The following is a 12,528-nucleotide window of genomic DNA, read 5'->3' as shown; positions in this document are numbered from 1 at the left end:
GGTCGCAAGAGTATTATGATAACGGACAGCAACTGAAATAGCCTGCCCTTCGGTGGGTCCCCGCTCAGAACTTGAACTGGTTTTAGCTGCTGCCTGTTCTCAGTATTCTCTTGCCCCCTATGTTTTGCTCTCTATAAGTTTAAAGGGTAATACAGACGTGGACCCCTTGCTCACGGTGCCTATATGATGCCTAACAAGGCTGAAACGATTGTCTGGGGTTGCTGTGTCTCTCGTGCAGAGGGAACTTGCTGGCATTTCGGATCTGGACTGCCCATATGGGTGCGACCAGTCTGATATGTTTCAGAGATGTTCTCTCTGTAATGGCACAAGATGAGCTTAAACCAGCTTGAGAACTGAGCGGGGACCCACCGAAGGGCAGGCTATTTCAGCTGCTGCCTGTTCTCAGTATTCTCTTGCACCCTGTTTTTTAGCTGACCTGAACATTAAGTTTCTTTTCTTCCTTTTGGGTGATTTGATAGATGCTAGGCTTCTGAGTTTGAGTTATATTCATATTATTTCTTATACAAAATAATTCACAGTGTCAAACTGGGTAGTAGTTTGGGTCTGTTGTCTCTATCCCTAAATACTGGTATATTGTCAATTACAGTAAATATCAATGTAGCCAAGATATGCATTACTTCTATAATGTTTAGCAGCATGTTTGTCTCACTTATAATCTCTATATTGTATATAATGTAACATAACATAATACAATTATCTATCTATCTTATAACTACCTATCTAATCAGCTGTCCAATAATAATCTTTTGTTATTTTATAATAACAAAATTAATGATATTATTATGCATGAAAGCATAACAGATTGCTATTTTTTATATTTTAAATAGTTTTAGCTTGCAAAGAAAAAAGATTGATTATGTATTGATTTAATGATTAATTGTAGGCAAAGAGGTCTTATGAACTTCATTTAGTAAACGCTATGTAACATTATGCCCATCTACTTAATTTATGGTTCATTAACCTCCCACTCCTAACATCTGTGAGCTATTTTGAGTGCACAAGAGAAAAAATAAATAATTTAATGTGTTTCTGCAGTTATAAGTAATTGACAAAAAAATTGGCTACATTGCTTAGATTAGAAATGTTCATTTTCATAAAATATCCATAAATAAATTGTAGCTAGTAAAAATGTAGTGATAAACAGTAACCTTTTTTCCATGCATATATTATAACAGTTTTATGCTGTAGGTTAACAGCTTCTTGTATTGGAAATAAATATAGGTAACATTTCACATTTTTCAAAAGAATAAAGGCATTTATGTAGAGTTGCAACATGTTACTCTGGTTGAAAATGAAGATGGAAATAACCAAACAATATTGTATCTAAATTACTCCAGTAGTGCATATTATTTGTCAAGGATATAATAGAAATAATAATTGGGAATTAAGCATGGAATTTAGAGCACATTGTAATCCAACATGTCAAACTGGAATGATACTCTAACAAAGAATTGTCAATTTACAGCAATTCTTGGTTTAATGAAAATGAATGCATTTGTTACAGCCCGTTAACCCATTTATGATCAAAAATGTATTGTTTTAAAACTATTAATTTGGCATTTATTTAACACACCGGATGCATAGCTAGAAAATAAATGTAGGATAAAACAGCAATTAAGATTATGTAAATGTACACATTTTTATTTTTAATGTATTTGTTCATCCTTTACAGAAATATGGGAAGTGACTATTTTTAGAAATGAAATGATATCCCTTTTCTTATAAATAAAAATTCTAAGAGGCTCGGAAATATTAGCAAACAAGCAGAAATATATTTATTTTTTCCATACACAAAATACAATTGCAAGTTAAATAAATAACACCATATTCCCACTAATCTTCTACTGTAATCAGCTACCAAGATATGAAAAATAAATCTTGCCTATCTTTTCAAAACCATAGTGTGATAAAAAATTGTAAATAAAATCAGGCCTTGTTAAAAAAGACAACCAATAGACTAACCATAAGTGATATGTTAAAATAAGGTATTTGTGTAAAACAAGATTACACATGCAGAACTTCAAGATCAAGTAATCTCCAAGCCAAATAGTATTTATTATTATACTTTATTTAGAAAGTGCCATCACATTTTTCAGCACTGAACGAATAGTTACAATGTAGCTGAGACAAAAAAAAGCAGAGTTGAAGGTAGTAACACACAAAATATTTAACCCTTAGTGACCAGACCATTTTTCAATTTTCTTACTCTTAATCCCTTAACCCCTTAAGGACAGAGCTTGTCTTTCACTTAATGACAACGGCATTTTTTGCATTTTTTGCTGTTTGCGTTCAACTGCAATTTGCATTTTACTAATCTATTGCACCGACGCATATTATATACTGTTTTTAAAGGACAGAAAGGGCTTTAATTTGATGTAACATATATATACATAAATGCTTATTTATTATACAAAAAAATACAGAAAAATGCAAAAAAAAAGAAAAATGTTAGTTTTTTTACAGTTTTTGCAATAATAATGTGTGCACAATTATTGCAGGTTAAGGAAAATAATTAAAATAAATTCATTTAGTTGTTCTGATTTACAGAATATATAATGTGTCTGGGATTTAAAAAATTTTTTTGTAGTTACAGGTCACAAAGCACAAGGAGTAAAATAAACTTTTAATGTGGAGCGATTTTAGAATTTGGTATGTTTGTCTTGTAAGCTTAATAGCCATAAAAGAAAAAAAAATTGCCACACAAAAGTATATATTTATATAAAGTAGACACCACAGGCTATTTACCTAAGGTTGTTTTGACACTTTCTACATAGCCATTTTACCGCCAACCTCTGCTAAATATTGGAGTAAAATTGTGTTTTTTGGGGGTTTTGGCACACAAACTTATAACAAAGAACTTCTCATGTGTATTTTGTAAAGTTGGTGTGTGCTATTCCTGTACAAAGTTTTATTATGTGTTCAGTTACTTCTGCTGAGTACAACGGTACCCCCATTGTATGTCTTTGGCACTATTTCGTGAAGCTACAGTGCCATATAGGAGACCTGTCCTTTTCAGTATTCACAGTCGAATTTTGAGAGACGAATTTAATGAGCCTATGCTTCCATTTGGGGTATTATAGTAGTTTGACTGTTCAAAAAAACCCACAAAGGCCTACCATTTGTAAAAGTAGACACCCAATGGTATCTCATAAAGTGCATATTGTGCCTTAACATGCCCCCATTATTTCACCAATATATGCCAAATTATGTGGTAAAAAATAATTTTGTGCATTTTTTACATACGGATTGCATTTTTGCTGGCATTTTGTATATTTCATATGTGCCACTAAGTTCAAACTCCCCAAATTATGCTCAGCTAAGTCTTCTGAGTAAAAAGACAACCCCCAATGAATGTCTTTGGCACTATTTCGTGAAGCTACAGTGCCATATAGGAGACCAAGCCATATCAGTTTTTACCGAACTTTGAATTTTGACGCTGGGCCTATGTGCAATTTCCAAGCATCTTCGCAGGTTTTAAATTCAAACTACCCCACAAAGGCCTACCATTTATTAAAGTAGACACCCCAAGGTATTTCAAAAGGCATATTTTGAACCTTAGCGTGTGATCATTTTTCCGCTAGCTTGTACCAAGTGTAGTGGTAATAAGCGTTTTTTCTGCCTTTTTGACACACAAAGTGAGTTTGCACAGTATATTTTGCAAACCGTATGTGTACTACCACTGTATAATACTTCATATGTTGCTCAGCTATGTCTGTTGTGTACAAAAAACCCTTGTATGTACCTTTGCCAGGTATATGTGGACATCGGAGGGGCACATTTGGGACACAGCCATTCCATTTTTTTCAAACTTTAAATTTTTACGCTGTGCCCATGTCCCATTTTAGAGTATTTTACCAGGCTATATAATCCAAATACCCCATGAAGCCATACCGTTTCTTAAAGTAGACACCCCAGGGTATTTCAAAAGGCATATTTTGAACCTTAGCGTGGGATCATTTTTCCGCTAGCTTGTACCAGGTGTAGTGGTAATAAGCGTTTTTTCTGCCTTTTTGACACACAAAGTGAGTTTGCACAGTATATTTTGCAAACCGTATGTGTACTACCACTGTATAATACTTCATATGTTGCTCAGCTATGTCTGCTGTGTACAAAAATACCCCCGTATGTACCTTTGCCAGGTATATGTGGACATCGGAGGGGCACATTTGGGACACAGCCATTCCATTTTTTTCAAACTTTAATTTTTTACGCTGTGCCCATGTCCCATTTTTTGCAAACCTTATGTGTGCTATGACTGTATAATACTTCATATGTTGCTCAGCTATGTGGTCTGAGTACAGAAATACCCCCGTATGTACCTTTGCCAGGTATATGTGGATGTTGAAGGGGCACATTTGAGACGCAGTCATTCAGTTTTTTTCTAACTTTGAAGTTTTACGCTGTGTCCATGTTCCAATTTGGAGTAGTTTAGATGGTTGGTTATTGAAACTTCCGCACAAACACATAATATTTATTAAAGAATACACCCTGGGGTAATTCAAAAGGCATATTTTGAACCTTGGCGTGGGATATTTTTTTCTCTAGTTTGTTCCAGGTGTAGTGGTAATGAGCGTTTTTAAATGTATTTTTTAACTTTTTTAAAACTTTTTTAACTTTTTAAACTATTTTTTTAAACTTTTGTTTTGCTTATTAATGTTTTGAAAGTTTCCTAAAACTTTCTTAAAACTTTTTTTACAGATTTAGCATTTTTCTAAGCTTTTTCTTTACCGTTAACCCCTAACTAGCAGTAAGCAGCACTAACAGTAAATTCCCCATTTTCCCATAACTCCCAGCAACCCTAGCTAGCAAAATATTTAATTAAACAATATTTAAATTAGTTAATTAAATAAATGTAACCCCTGAGGGTTAAAAAATAAATAAAAGTTAATTGTCAGGGGTTAAAAAAAAATTAGATCACAGTATAATACTGTGATCTGTATTTTGATCACTGTAGGCAGTGATCGACTGGCAGGGAAGGGGTTAATTTTTATTTGGACTTGGTAAAGGGTTTTTTTTTTTTTTTTACTAAAACGTTATTACAACTTTTTTTAACTTAACTTTTTAACTTTTTAAAGCTTATTTTAAAATATTTTTTAACGTTAACCCCTAGTTAGCTTAACACTAAATCCCACAATTCCTCACTAACTTCTACCCCCCCCCCCCCAGCTAGCTAAATTTATCATTTTGAAATATTTAAATTAATTAATAAAATAAATGTAACCCCTGAGGGTTAAAAAAAAAATAATTAACCCTCAGGGGTTAAAAAAAAAAAGTCAGATCATAGTAAAATTAAATCCCTGCCAATTGATCACTTTAGTCAGTGGTCAATTGGCAGGGAAGGGGTTATTTTTTTTTTATTAAACTGGGTAAAGGGGGGTGGGATTTTAATTTAACTTTATTTATTTTTTTACAGGGGGCAGGATAAGCACTGATCCATCTCCCTGCACTTCACAGTGAACCCGGAAGTGCAGGGAGGCGGAAGGTGAGTATACTGAGCACATGTGCCCGCTCTGACATGCTGTCAGAGCGGGCACATGAGCTGGGACAGCCGGATCCGGTGCTCCCGGTCTGCCTCTAATACAGATAATTCACCTCTTTCATATTAAGTGCACCTACACTTATTATATATCATTTTATTCAAGGCCTTATATTTAACATCAAATATTTAGGTATGAAACATAATTTAATATGAATAAAATATGAAAAAATGTGAGAAGATAAGACTTAAATTTTTTTTAGTTCTACGTTACATTTTAACTGTGAATGTCATAATACTGTTTGCTTTTAATGCAATAAAATACACATATTTGTATTCAGCTGTGTCTCACATGTAAAACAGTACCCCTATGTACAGGTTTTATTGTGTTTTGGTAAGTTACAGGGTCAAATAAAGTGTGGGGAAAGTGACCTTGTCACTGTTTTTTGGAGGGATCTGTTTGCCAGCCTTCTGCCCTGTGACTATGGCCTTGTGGTGAACTGGGGGTTAAAGATACTGTGTCTGCCTCTTGGACTTGTAACTGGAACAGATTCGAACTTTCGAAGTGGCACTTTGGATACAGTTGAAGTAGTCGAAGTGGCCGCCATTCGACATTCGAACACATGACGGTGGCTATCTTATTTGCTTGAACTTGTTCAGCGGTGTTTTGTCATTGAGTTCATATAACTCAAATCAGACACGCAATGGCATGAACACCGCTGAAAAGTTACCTTCCAGGGAACTTCGACCATTCTAACAGGAGTCAAACGGCGTTCGGTGAGTCAAAGCCCACAAACAAGGGACACACTGACTATGTTCATTGACCATTTTGTTTGGTAATTCGAACGGTACTTTGACTGTTTAAAATAGACCGGCCACACAGCCTAATTCTCTGGAACTGTTTTGGGCATGAAACCATGCATGCGGTGGGTCAAGAGACTTCCAGGATTTTTTCTGAACCCCTGCTGAAAAGTTACCTTCCAGGGAACTTCGACCATTCGAACAGGAGTCAAACGGCGTTCGGTGAGTCGAAGCCCACAAACAAGGGACACACATTGACTATGTTCATTGACCATTTTGTTTGGTAATTCGAACGGTACTTTGACTGTTTAAAATAGACCGGCCACACAGCCTAATTCTCTGGAACTGTTTTGGGCATGAAACCATGCATGCGTTCGGTCAAGAGACTTCCAGGAATTTTTCTGAACCCCTGCTCTGACCTGGGTGATTTTTAGAGGTTGGATGCCTTGCCCATTTGCACAGTCAGTGCCACCACTCATATCTGTTTTAACAATAGCTTAAGCTTTAGATTTTAAAGAAATCTTTTTTTTTCACTGTAATAGAAGAGCAGTTGCCTGCCTGCCAGCTTCTGTGTCAGGTTGGATGCCTTGCCCATTTGCACAGTCAGTGCCACCACTCATATCTGTTTTAACAATAGCTTAAGCTTTAGATTTTAAAGAAATCATTTTTTTTCACTGTAATAGAAGATCAAGTTAGTTGTCTGCAAGCGTCTGGGTGTCAGGCCTACTTCAGCGTGTGCTCTGCAGACCTGTGCCAGCGTGCTTTGACAGTTGCCAATCATATCTGGTGTCTCTTTAGCGTGCTTTTACAAAGAAAAAAGGTTTTCAGTGTAAGCTAATTGCAGCCAGTCAGTGTCCTTCAAGCGGCTCTGTCAGGCCTTCCTTCAGCGTGTGCCCTGCACAACCCTGCCAGCGTACTTTGACAATTGCCACTCATATCTGGTGTCTCTATAGCGTGCTTTTACAAAGAAAAAAGGTTTCCAGTGTAAGCTAATAGCAGCCAGTCAGTGTCCTTCAAGCGGCTCTGTCAGGCCTTCCTTCAGCGTGTGCCCTGCACAACCCTGCCAGCGTACTTTGACAATTGCCACTCATATCTGGTGTCTCTATAGCATGCTTTTTCAAAGAAAAAAGGTTTCCAGTGTAAGCTAATAGCAGCCAGTCAGTGTCCTTCAAGCGGCTCTGTCAGGCCTTCCTTCAGCGTGTGCCCTGCAAAACCCTGCCAGCGTGCTTTGACAGTTGCCACTCATATCTGGTGTCTCTATAGCGTACTTTTACAACCAAAATTTTGTTTCCACTGTAATAGAAGAGCAGTTGCCTGCCTGCCAGCTTCTGTGTGAGGTTCACAGTGGATACTGTGCCCTCTTGCCCAGTGCCACCACTCATATCTGTTTTTACAATAGCTTAAGCTTTAGATTTAAAAGAAATAATTATTTTTCACTGTAATAGAAGAGCAGTTAGTTGTCTGCAAGCGTCTGGGTGTCAGGCCTACTTCAGCGTGTGCTCTGTAGACCTGTTCCAGCGTGCTTTGACAGTTGCCAATCATATTTGGTGTCTCTTTAGTGTGCTTTTAAATAGAAAAAAGGTTTCTAGTGTAAGCTAATAGCAGCCAGTCAGTGTCCTTCAAGCGGCTCTGTCAGTCCTTCCTTCAGCGTGTGCTCTCCAGAACTGTTCCAGTGCACATTGCCAATCATATCTGGTGTCTCTATAGCGTGCTTTTAAAACCAAAATTTGTTTTTCACTGTTATAGATTGAATAGCAGTTACTTGTCTTCAAGCGGGTGTCTCAGGCCTACAGTGTGTGCTCTGCAGAACTGTTCCAGTGCACATTGCCAATCATATCTGGTGTCTCTATAGCGTGCTTTTAAAACCAAAATTTGTTTTTCACTGTTATAGATTGAATAGCAGTTACTTGTCTTCAAGCGGGTGTGTCAGGCCTACAGTGTGTGCTCTGCAGAACTGTTCCAGTGCACATTGCCAATCATATCTGGTGTCTCTATAGCGTGCTTTTAAAACCAAAATTTGTTTTTCACTGTTATAGATTGAATAGCAGTTACTTGTCTTCAAGCGGGTGTCTCAGGCCTACAGTGTGTGCTCTGCAGAACTGTTCCAGTGCACATTGCCAATCATATCTGGTGTCTCTATAGCGTGCTTTTAAAACCAAAATTTGTTTTTCACTGTTATAGATTGAATAGCAGTTACTTGTCTTCAAGCGGGTGTCTCAGGCCTACAGTGTGTGCTCTGCAGAACTGTTCCAGTGCACATTGCCAATCATATCTGGTGTCTCTATAGCGTGCTTTTAAAACCAAAATTTATTTTTCATTGTTATAGATTGAATAGCAGTTACTTGTCTTCAAGCGGGTGTCTCAGGCCTACAGTGTGTGCTCTGCAGAACTGTTCCAGTGCACATTGCCAATCATATCTGGTGTCTCTATAGCGTGCTTTTAAAACCAAAATTTGTTTTTCACTGTTATAGATTGAATAGCAGTTACTTGTCTTCAAGCGGGTGTGTCAGGCCTACAGTGTGTGCTCTGCAGAACTGTTCCAGTGCACATTGCCAATCATATCTGGTGTCTCTATAGCGTGCTTTTAAAACCAAAATTTGTTTTTCACTGTTATAGATTGAATAGCAGTTACTTGTCTTCAAGCGGGTGTCTCAGGCCTACAGTGTGTGCTCTGCAGAACTGTTCCAGTGCACATTGCCAATCATATCTGGTGTCTCTATAGCGTGCTTTTAAAACCAAAATTTGTTTTTCACTGTTATAGATTGAATAGCAGTTACTTGTCTTCAAGCGGGTGTCTCAGGCCTACAGTGTGTGCTCTGCAGAACTGTTCCAGTGCACATTGCCAATCATATCTGGTGTCTCTATAGCGTGCTTTTAAAACCAAAATTTATTTTTCATTGTTATAGATTGAATAGCAGTTACTTGTCTTCAAGCGGATGTGTCAGTCCTTCCTTCAGCGTGTGCTCTGCAGAACTGTTCCAGTGCACATTGCCAATCATATCTGGTGTCTCTATAGCGTGCTTTTAAAACCAACATTTATTTCTCACTGTTATAGATTGAATAGCAGTTACTTGTCTTCAAGCGGCTCTGTCAGTCCTTCCTTCAGCGTATGCTCTGCAGAACTGTTCCAGTGCACATTGCCAATCATATCTGGAGTCTCTATAGCGTGCTTTTAAAACCAACATTTATTTCTCACTGTTATAGATTGAATAGCAGTTACTTGTCTTCAAGCGGCTCTGTCAGTCCTTCCTTCAGCGTATGCTCTGCAGAACTGTTCCAGTGCACATTGCCAATCATATCTGGTGTCTCTATAGCGTGCTTTTAAAACCAAAATTTATTTTTCACTGTTATAGATTGAATAGCAGTTACTTGTCTTCAAGCGGGTGTGTCAGGCCTACAGTGTGTGCTCTGCAGAACTGTTACAGTTCACATTGCCAATCATATCTGGTCTCACAGTAGCTTGCACGCATAGTACCACTAATCCCAAAAAAAATGACAGGCAGAGGAAGGCCACCCCGCAGTTGCCGTCGTGGTCGTGGTGCTGTGATTCCCTTTTGCCCTAGAATAATGCCCAGTTTTCAGAAGCCACGTACCCTGAACTTGAAAAGTTCTGAGGACATAGTTGACTGGCTAACACAGGACACCCAATCTTGAACAGCCTCCGCTCGGAACCTTGACGCACCATCCTCCTCCAGCTTAGCTTCAGGCACCTCTCAAGATAGCACTCACCCGCCTGCCGCCACCACCAAAACTAGCACCACAGCCGCTTTACTTGGTATGTCAGAGGAGTTATTCACACACCCGTTTGAAGAAATGAGTGATGCGCAACCATTCTTGCTAGAGGATGTAGATAACAGGGATATGTCTCAGGCAGGCAGCATTAAACACATGGAGGTACGGTGTGATGATGATGATGTTGTACCCGCTGCTGCTTCCTTTTCTGAGTTGTCAGATACAAGCGAAGCGGTTGATGATGACGATGCGTCCATGGATGTCACGTGGGTGCCCGCTCGGCAAGAAGAAGAACAGGGCGAAAGTTCAGATGGGGAGACAGAGAGGAGGAGGAGACGAGTTGGAAGCAGGGGGGGGTCGTCGCAAGGAGCTAGTGGCACAGTCAGACAGCATGCATCGGCACCCGGGGTCAGACCGACAGCACGCCAATCAACGCATGCTGTGTCCACCACCAGAATGCCGTCATTGCAGAGCTCAGCAGTGTGGCATTTTTTTTGTGTGTCTGCCTCTGACAACAGCGATGCCATTTGCAACCTGTGCCAAAGGAAACTGAGTCGTGGGAGGTCCAACACCCACCTAGGTACAACTGCTTTGCGTAGGCACATGATCTCACATCACAAACGCCTATGGGATCAACACATGAGTACAAGCAGCACGCCTACTCAAAGCCGCCATCCTCCTCCTGGTCCAGCATCTTCAGCCACGTCAACCACTGCTGTCCTTCTTGCCCCCTCTCAACCATCCGCCACTCCGTCTCCCGCCTTGAGCAGTTCCCGCTCATCTGCCCACAGTCATGTGTCTGTCAAGGACATGTTTGAGCGTAAGAAGCCAATGTCACCAAGTCACCCCCTTGCCCAGCGTCTGACAGCTGGCTTGTCCGAACTATTAGCCCGCCAGCTTTTACCATACAATCTGGTTGAGTCTGAGACGTTCAAAAAATTTGTAGCTATTAGGACACCGCAGTGGAAGGTACCCGGCCGGAATTTCTTTTCACAAAAGGCAATCCCCAACTTGTACTCGATTGTGCAAAAGGAAGTCATGGCATGTCTGGCACACAGTGTTGGGGCAAGGGTCCATCTGACCACTGATACCTGGTCTGCAAAGCATGGTCAGGGCAGGTATATCACCTACACTGCGCATTGGGTAAACCTGCTGACGGCTGACAAGCAAGGAATGCGTGGCATTGCAGAGGAGTTGGTGACACCGCCGCGAATTGCAGGCAGTCCTGCTGCCACCTCCTCTACTCCTCCTACTCCATCCTCTTCCATAACCTCCTCGGCTGAGTCCTCTTGTGCCGCTGCTTCTTGCTCCACATCAACGGCAGCCCCCCAGCTCCCCAGGTACTATTCCACATCCCGGATACGGCAGTGTCACGCCGTCTTGGGTTTGACTTGCTTGAAAGCAGAGAGTCACACCGGACAAGCACTCCTGTCCGCCCTGAACGCACAGGTGGAAAAGTGGCGGACTCCGCAGCAACTGGATATTGGCAAAGTGGTGTGTGACAACGGAAAAAATTTGATAGCGGCATTGAAGTTGGGCAAGTTGACACATGTGCCATGCATGGCACATGTGTGTAATCTGATCACACAACGCTTTGTGCATAAGTACACAGGCTTACAGGACATCCTGAAGCAGGCCAGGAAGGTGTGTGGCCATTTCAGGCGTTCCTACACGGCCATGGCTCACTTTGCCGATATCCAGCGGCTAAACAACATGCCAGTGAGGCGCTTGATTTGCGACAGCCCTACACGTTGGAATTCAACACTCCTAATGTTCGACCGCCTGCTCCAACAAGAAAAAGCTGTTAATGAATATTTGTATGACCGGGGTGCTAGGACAGCCTCTGGGGAGCTGGGAATTTTTTTGCCACGTTACTGGACGCTCATGCGCAATGCCTGTAGGCTCATGCGTCCTTTTGAGGAGGTGACAAACCTAGTCAGTCGCAACGAAGGCACCATCAGCGACATCATACCATTTGTTTTCTTCCTGGAGCGTGCCCTGCGAAGAGTGCTGGATCAGGCTGTAGATGAGCGTGAAGAGGAAGAGGAAGAGTTGTGGTCACCATCACCACCAGAAACAGCCTTATCAGCATCGCTTGCTGGACCTGCGGCAACGCTGGAAGAGGATTGTGAGGAAGAGGAGTCAGAGGAGGATTGTAGCTTTGAGGAGGAGGAGCAAGACCAAACACAACAGGCATCCCAGGGTGCTCGTTGTCACCTATCTGGTACCCGTGGTGTTGTACGTGGCTGGGGGGAAGAACATACCTTCAATGACATCAGTGAGTAGGAGGAACGGGAAATGAGTAGCTCGGCATCCAACCTTGTGCAAATGGGGTCTTTCATGCTGTCCTGCCTGTTGAGGGACCCTCGTATAAAAAGGCTGAAGGAGAACGACCTGTACTGGGTGTCCACGCTACTAGACCCCCGGTATAAGCAGAAAGTGGCGGAAATGTTACCGTATTACAACAAGTCGGAAAGGATGCAGCATTTGCAAAATAA

Source organism: Pelobates fuscus, chromosome 4 (assembly GCF_036172605.1).
Source record: "Pelobates fuscus isolate aPelFus1 chromosome 4, aPelFus1.pri, whole genome shotgun sequence".
Taxonomy (NCBI): domain Eukaryota; kingdom Metazoa; phylum Chordata; class Amphibia; order Anura; family Pelobatidae; genus Pelobates; species Pelobates fuscus.
This window is presented reverse-complemented; position numbering follows the sequence as displayed.